This window comes from Botryllus schlosseri, chromosome 10, assembly GCF_051294905.1.
Source record: "Botryllus schlosseri isolate E-star chromosome 10, Bs_hap1, whole genome shotgun sequence".
NCBI classification, from domain to species: domain Eukaryota; kingdom Metazoa; phylum Chordata; class Ascidiacea; order Stolidobranchia; family Styelidae; genus Botryllus; species Botryllus schlosseri.
The window spans coordinates 295,605-304,703 of NC_137245.1; the positions used below are offsets into that span (position 1 = coordinate 295,605).

At 40.0% G+C, this 9,099-nt stretch overlaps 1 long non-coding RNA gene across 1 annotated transcript; it reads right to left on the reverse strand.

The window, feature by feature from the left end:
* Window positions 1-4,705: 4,705 nt before the first annotated feature.
* LOC145449208 (uncharacterized) lies at window positions 4,706-6,503 on the reverse strand. The gene is made up of 2 exons (XR_013918175.1): window positions 5,405-6,503; window positions 4,706-4,985 (listed from the first exon to the last, which is right to left on the reverse strand). It is a non-coding gene; the product is annotated as an uncharacterized LOC145449208 (long non-coding RNA).
* Between the last annotated feature and the right edge of the window lie 2,596 nt (window positions 6,504-9,099).

Consider the following 9,099-nt stretch of genomic DNA (forward strand, 5'->3'; position numbering starts at 1 on the left):
GACAACTTGAGTGCTCTTACCGACTCAAACAATCGTCGAAAACTGCAGACAAACAAGCTCCATTGGCTCTCATAAAGTTCAGAAACTTCAAAACCAGATCACAACTCCTGCAAAATAGAAAAGAACTTCGGAGCATCCACGATAACTTGCCTGGCTTTGAGAATCTCTACATCAATGAAAACTTGACCAAGTTCAGAAGAGTGCTTCACGCAAAGACTCGCAAGCTGGGTAAATCCCTAGGATACAAGCACTGTTGAGTGGTCAATGGTAAAATATTTCTCAGACTTCTCGATAACACAAAATCTATGTTCATTGATTCTTACGAAACCCTAGAAATGCTGCGCAACGACGCTTGAATCATTATTTTCTTGTCAAGCATTTATCTTTATGTCTTCTCCAAACGAAATCAATGCTGATGGTTTCCCCAATTTCCAGGATATGCAATACCCAAATATTAGTGTCTGTATTGTGAGTACGCGTGAACATTTATTGCCTATTTTAAGTCAAGTCCAAGAATATGAACAGTTTACAATGATGCACTTTAACATAAGGTCCTTGCCTTGTCATTTGGATGAGATGAGTGATTTGATTGCTAGCTTAAATAGTATACCTTGCTTGATTGCCATATCGGAAACTAAGCTAAAAGGTGAACCGAATACCTCAATTGATATCAACGGCTACTACTACCTAAATTCTCCTACACAGGGAATGGCTGGTGGTGTAGGACTTAAAAGAAACATCCAATTTTTCATAATGGATGACATCAATATTGATCACCTATCAGATTTAGCGCCGCACTAGGACTATCTCCTTATGCTACGACCTAAAGGAGTTGCATCCGTTATTTCAAAACCCACTAGAGTCACAGCTACCTTTTCCACCATTATTGATCACATATACACCAATCTTTCCATTATTAATATAATACCTATGGTGTTAGAATATGTTATGACTGATCACTACCCTGTTCTAGCTCAGGTTAAGTTGTCAAAAAAACGTCAAAAAGATAATATGCAACCAATATACCGGCGCAGTATGCATTCTGACAGATGATGTAGAGGAATTCTTCTCATCCAATGAACTTCCCACTCTATGCCATGGCAACTTCAATCAGTCATTCGAACATTTCTTGTCAGTAGTGGATAACAATCGATCGACATATGCCTCTACAAAAACCGAGTAGAAAAAAGAAGAAAATTGCTGTTGGAACCTTGGATAACTGCCAGTATTCTCAGGGCCATTAAAAATCGAAAGTCTTCATAGAAAATGGACATCACTAGGCTCAGACGAATCCAAAATTGAATACCAAGAGTATGCCAAAGCACTTTCCAGGATCAAAGCTTAAGCAAAACGGACGTATTATTATCAGCTGTTTCACAGAAAGAAAACAAATTCTAAGCAAACCTGGAAAACTATCAATAGCATAATAAATCGTCCCTCGGCTAAAGGTACACTGCCAACGACCATTACAAATGAGCAGGGAGTACCGACTTCTAATTCTCACGACATAGCCTTCTTATTCAATAAAGATTTCTGTTCTATCGGTAATAACCTAGCATCCATAGTGCCGCCAAGCAATGATTCCCCTACAGCAGCTATTCGCATTGTTCCCAACTCGATACTTCTCTCTCCGACCACAGAAGAGGAAATGATTATCTTAGCGTACTCACTCAAGAATGCCAAAGCAGAAGGATGTGATCGAATTCCTATGTAACTACTAAAATTGATTTTTCCTTTGGTCTCTAGACACCTGGTCCATTTTTCAACAGTTCTATTTCATTAGGGATATTTCCAGATGCATTAAAGGTTGCCAAGGTTGTCGATATTTTCAAGTCAGGTGATAAAAACAATGTTAACAACTACCGCCCCATATCTATCCTACCATCCTTGTCAACAATTTTTGAAAAGCTACTACATCGACGACTTACCAGCTTCCTCGATGCTCACTCTGTCATACTAGACAACCAGTTTGGCTTCCGACAAAATCTTGACACAAATCAAGCAATTCTTGCCCTTACTTCCTAAATTTATCAGAGATACAACTCTGGTTTGATTTCATGTATTGTTTTTCTTGATATAAAAAAGCTTTCGACACTGTCAATCATTCAATACTTATAAGTAAACTCCCGTGTTATGGAATCAGAGGTGTAGCCTTGGATTTGATTACAAGCTATCTCACCAATCGATGTCAATATGTTCACAGTTAGGATCACTTACCTTCTGAAAAGGGTGAAATATTGTGTGGTGTACCACAGGGCTAAGTTTTAGGACCCCTATTATTCAGTCTTTATAAGAGACCTCGGTCCTATTTGGTGATGATAATTGTGTACTTATATCTGCAACAGACTTGACCTCTCTACAAATAAAAGCTAATTCCGAGATTTGTAAGATGACTGCTTGGATGAAAACGAACCGACTAACCATTAATCTAATTAAGACTGAGGTACTGGTCTTCAATTGTAAAGCTACCTCAACTTCATCTAATGTCATTACTGCACCCTCAACCCACACAAGATATCTGGGAATTATCATTGACTCCAATCTTAAATTGAAGACCCAGATTTCCAATCTATGTAATAAGCTATCTGCTACGGCCGGAATTCCAGCGAGACTGAGACATTCTCTCCCTAGACAGACCTTGAGAACCATGTATTTCTCATTATTTCACCCTCATCTGCTTCATGGATTTTGTGTATGGGGGAAGGCCAATCAGACGGATTTAAACAGAATCTGTGTCATCCAAAATCGAGCCACAAGAAATATATGTGGCATAGATTCTAGGTCATCTGCTACTGGTTATTTAGCTCTCAGGATACTTGAGCTACCCAATTTGTATAATAATGAAATAGCCACCCTGATGCATAAATTTACAAACGGTAATATCTCCCCTTACTTTAATAGCTTGTTTGAGCAATCTTCCACTGTGCATGGGTATTCTACTAGATCATCGGAATCTGGTCATCTTTCATGTTCACCGCATGAACTGCATACTGACCCAACAGTCCATTGAATATATGGGCCCAAACATATGGAATGACGTGCCCGACAGTATCAAAGAGCTAGCTACTCAGAATGAATTTAAAACCCAATACCAGGATTACCTTTTTTCAAATTATAATCAGAAATAGAGTGTCTACTATCTAGTACCGGTTGATTTATAAATTATACATTCATTTATTGACTTCATATTGCTTTACCTAGTATGTTGCCATGGCTACTGCCTTTTTTATATACTTGTGATTTTTATTTTCTTCTATATTGCAGACTGTCCATGTTCAGTTATATTTATGGGATGAGTGAACTTGATTATTTCACTGCCATGGAGGTGACAAGTAACAAGACCTTTATAGGCCATATCGTCACCTCCAGTCAACTTTTTATGTTTGACGAAGCAATAAAATGTCTGTCTGTCTGTACTATCAGGGAGAGTTTGTGCCGACAGAATAAGAGCAAATCACAGCATTACCATGATATCAATCAGCGTGTCGGGATGGTGATGCATTGAAGAAGTATTACTACATTTAGATTGAACATGAATATGGCCACAGAATAATAACATCTCGTTCTATGCATGGCTGAATGAGCCGTATTGAGATGAAATGGCGAGTCCGTTGCCAAGTAATTTTATAGCACAGCTACAATTTTCAGGAAGCTGAGTAATAAATACTGCACTCACAGAAATTTCGTCCGATTGCTACGGGGATTCTGCAGAAAACAATACGCAAAATCCTGCCTGCGCATGTCGTATCCGATTGGAATTCACATACTGACGTTTCAAAGGATTTCAATTTTGAAATGATTCATTGGGAGTGAATAGTATTATTGAACATAATAAATGCAATATATATAATCGATCAGCACTGCTTCTGTGTCTGGAAGAGAAATATTGGATTTTGTGTCCAGCAATCAGCATGTCTCTAATTTTGACGATGCTGCTACTTGAATAAAATTGGTAAACTCCGCAGTTCCTGGTCATGTTTTGATGAGTGCATCAAATTCTTTAGTGTAATAATCTTATAGTACTTATTGATATATGCCAACATATGGAGAGGTACATAAATTACGATATGGATCATCTTCATGCTAATACGACAAAAAACGCTTTATTTTGTTGACACAATACATTTTCACTTACCGATTTTGGACAATACCGTACGCAGCTATAAAGGAGTACCGGTATTCCGCCGTGGAAATGAAGTGTGGACTGGAGTACATGCGACAGCTGCCGTGTTCGGTAGTCATTGCTTGCGTATCTCGGATACTTCATATAAGAAAGATGGTTGGAAGTGCTCCACGCATAAATACCATTCTGTCAGCACTTTTTTTGTTCACCCCGGCTCCTCTTAATTGGTAGGCTAATTATTTGATCACTGATTGTGCCGTTCATTTAGTCAATCCTTCAACTGTTCTTTTGTGCAAATCGAGAGCGATGTACGCCTCATATACTTTTGTAGTTTACCCCGGCTCCTAATAATTGGTAGGCTAATTATTAGATCACTGATTGCAATTTGGTCGGTGCAACCTCCCAGCTACACGAACTGACTCAGCGTGAAAACTCTATCCTTATTCGGCTTCTAACAGGTCACTGTCGACTTGATGCCAGAGATGAGCATTGGATTGGACTTGGATTGGACAGGATCAGGATTATGGGTTATTTTCGTTAGGTCCGGATCGGACCGGATCGTGATTTTGAAAAAAAAGTTAGGACCTGGATCGGACCGGATTGTGATTTTGAAAAATAAGGTTGGACTTGGACTTTGAGCATGCCAATATCCGGACTCGGGCACGCTGATTTCGCAACCAGAAGTGCGGGGTTATTTTTATATAGCTCAGTGTTTATATAGCTCAGTGCGGGCGGGTGGAGAGAAGAATTGTTCCCAGTGTGGCCAATTGACGTTGATTCAAGTTAATCGTTAATGTCCGGCGCGGTAGTAGTTGCTCATTATAGGATTTGGCTGGTTCTTTCGTCTAAAATATTTTATGTGCTCATAGAACAAACGACGATGGCAAGTTTGTTGTGTATTGACCCCAACTGTGAATATATTAGTTGTTTGTCTGGTATGGGTAGTAGGTACATTAGGGTTGGATAGATATACCTTTTTTTTAAATTTACTGGCTAAAGATGTTACTGGTTGAATTCCAACCGGTGTAGGTGAATTGATTGAAGTGGAAAATTTTGGGTTAGAAAAATAGTGTTGAATAGTATGTTCATATTGGAATAAACCCGGATATTTTCGACTGACATATTTTCGGCTGTCATATTTTGTGATACTATTGTTGATATACAATGTTTTTTCAATTCTCTACTAATTGCTGACGATTACCCCTGACGAGTTTCTGCCGAAAATATTCGGGTTCATTTCAATATGAATATACTATTCCATTGTACATTCAAGTTCTGTACCTCCAAGAAGCTCTTCAAAGTAGTGTTGCAGCTCTATAATTATTGATGAAAGAATATCCCACAGTAAATACCATGTTTGTTCGAATTGAGTCAAATTTGTAATGCACCATTTTCTTACAAAACTTCATAAGGGACGGGCAGCCAGTATAATTCGAAAAAGTGTGTATACTTTTTAGTATATTGAAAATTCTCCAGTTGTAATAACTTCGCTTCTACAGGCTGGAATTGAATCGAATTTGATGTGCAGCGTTTGTTCAAACCGACCTAACAATTTTATCAACTAGCCAGTCAAATTTATAAAAAACTTATTACGATCAACCCTGATGTCATTGTACATGCGCATTGCGCATTGCTCATGATGTGAAGGTTAAGGTATTGATAGCCATCTTGCTAGCCTAGTTATTTACATTCGTGTTGCTAAAATGTAAAATGAAAGTTGCTGTGTCATGTAGGCCCACTGCAGTTTCGAGTGAAGGCAAACATTGGAAATATAGATCTTGTCACAGACCATAGTTATATTTCAGAGAGCCTAATTATTCTCTGTAACATGTTTTTCTGATTTTTCAGTTATGGATTGGGACTTTAAATTTTGAAAATAGTTTTGGATCAGGATGGAGTTGGACTGTAAATTTTGAAAATATTTTTGGATCAGGATGGAGTAGGACTGAGTTGAAAATTTTCAGGACCGGACTTGGACTGTGAATTTCGAAAATATTTTTGGATCAGGATGGAGTAGGACTGAGTTGAAAATTTTCAGGATAGGACTTGGACCGAAAAATATCACAGTCCGCTCATCACTGCTTGATGCACACCTGCACCGAATTGGCCAGCATGACAGTGGTCTCTGTGAACGATGCCATGTGCCCGAAACGTTAGAGCACTTCATACATGTATTTACATGCACGCGTTACCGATCACAAAAAGGTTACCTACTCGGTAGATGCAATCTACAACAACTTCCAACGGACCTTCATGTACTACTGAACAATCATATAATGGCACATCCATTAATAGATTGTGTGATATTGGCCGGAAGGGTAATATAAAACCCAATCAACCCTCCCACTCAGGCCTGGCGCACAAAGCCCTAATTGCTGAGTGCCATAATACCCCATACCCACCCACCCACTGATTGCGCCGTTTATTTTGTCAATACGTCAACTGTTCTTTTGTGCAACTCGAGAGCGATATACGCCTCATATACCGACTACTCGTGATGTTGGGTTGTCTCTTCTTTAATAATCGTGTGTCGACATCGTTTCGCAGTGCAACACGGAATACAGGCTCCGTATCCTGGCGTGAAGGTAGCGTCAAGGAATCGAAACTATCACCAAGGAACCTCTACACGTGCACCGAAGCACTGCTGTCAACTAGAAATTTGAGACGATCACACTATTCGAAAGCTGGAACAGTAATCTCAAATAATGCATAAGCAACACAATACGAGCATGGACGCCAACTTCGCACCATTCTTCGCTGACAACGCAACACTACATGGAAAGGCTGCTGCACACTGGCTCTCGCGACACGACAAAACGAGAGAATCGCGCCTGTCTGTGACAAAACGATGCACACCGCGTCGCCAGACTACGCAACAAAGCGTCGGCGAGCGGGCTGCGCAACTCGCCGACAAAGTTGAAAAAATCCAACTTTGTGGCGAGTTGCGGGCTCAGTCACCGTAGAAAATAAGCACGCGCTCTTATTTCGACGGTGCTGTTGCAATCTTTTCTAATCGTTCAACTCCCTAATTTAACATACTCGTGTACCAGATGCGTAATCTATCTTGGGATTGACTCAGGGCGCTGTATGATATCCAACAAGCCCAGAAAAAGAATGATTCAACCTCAAGTTGATAACTTGAAGATGGATGAACGAAATGAAGATATATTTGATAATTGAATTACGATATGTTCACAATACAAGATGAATAACAGAGAACATGACCGTTAGCCCGCTAATGCCACTGACATGCTTGACATTACGAAAGTACCGGTAGGCCAAGAAGAGTAGGCCTATAAAGATATCAGATTGACGGAGTATGTTAGGGCGTTTCAACGATTAGACACCTTCTTGTTTATATTCTTTGTATCTTTGGTACTGTGTATTGTGCATCTGCGTCTTGAGTTGAAATAATAAACCGAGTTTTCGAATTTGAGAATATCTTAGTGGCATTATGGTGTATTCCTTATCAAAATTCGGAGCATCAGCAAAATGCTGTCAGTGTACATAGAAAACACATATGTGTAGGAAGTATCTTGATGTGTTCTTCAATAGTAATAACCAAGAACCTGTACTGTTACGAAATCATTAAGCTGGTACAGAACAGATAGGCCTACGTTACGAGTGTACGACTCGGTGTCCCAGTGTGCAGCATAACGCAACTACCGCGATCGTGAGCGCGACACGATCGGGGAATTACCCGTTTTAGTCGTGTCGCAAAGCCAGTGTGCAGCAGCCTGAAGGCTTCACTGACGATGACGACCGTGTTACTGAGGGTCGAAGGCAAAACGGCCAACCAAATGGTAAAACTTACAACAAAACGGTTGTTCGTTCAGACAGCGAATTATCCGATAATGTCTAGAAACACGTATATTCAGAAGAGTACCTCTATGCAGTGTTGCCACTCTCGGTTCCCGGAAAAACACAAGACTATGTCCTGAAAAACACTAGATTGGCGAAAAAAACACTAGATTAGTAAATTGCTGGAAAAATTCGCCCTTGCCAAGTAATCATGATGACCAAGGTACAAATCCACACAATAAGAAGTGTTCCACACATTAGTCCGGTACATATGCATGATTAGTCAATGAAAATTAATGAAACGAATTCAACAGCGCAAAAAAAATCAAATTTGTCGCTTTCGAATTGTGCGGCATCATACAAATTATCTTTCGATTTGTACACCATCCATCAAACATAAGTATCTTTTGTGGGGCATCGTGCTCACTACCGCACATCTTAAACCAAACAATGGGGAGGTTTCCATATGCAGCATACTTCAATTTCACGAATGCAGTGGAATGTGGCAATGCCAAGAGATTCGTCATGAGCTTCCCCAGTAAATGGAATTTTGATTCACGAATCCATTGTGCACAGATTTCAATTTTTGCAAAATTTCTGTTGGATGGCATTGACTGATGAACTGCAGCTCATTTTGCGATCTTGCCAAAGTTCAAGTTCATCAGAGGTCATCAGTTCATCACAGAGGGAAATTGCACAGCTAGAGGAATGATTGATTTTACTATTCTTCTTACTATTTTCGGCCTGCTTACATTTTTCAATATTTATTGATGACGCGAGACTCGAATTGAACAATGCTTGATTAGCACTCCATCAATACAGCTGGCGGGATGATCCGCAGGAATCCCAAAGGATCGTATCGCTGCAGCATGAATTATATTTTTATTCAATATAAATATGCCTGTCTGTCTGTCTCGGCAAATGAAAATCTTGCCCGAATCTGCTGACTGAGTTCAACAAGAAACGAATGAGCATCAGAGCGAAATCGCTCTTCATTTTTTCAGAGACTTTCGCTCATAAGTACGGATTCACAACGCACCCTGTGACGTGATAATTGCGTGTTACTGCACCAGAGATGGAAGTCGGGCCGGGCTTTTCGGGTTCGGGCCGGGTTCGGGCCCAAAGTTATAAAAATTATCGGGCTTGAATCGGGCCGAATAGTCACTACGAAAAGC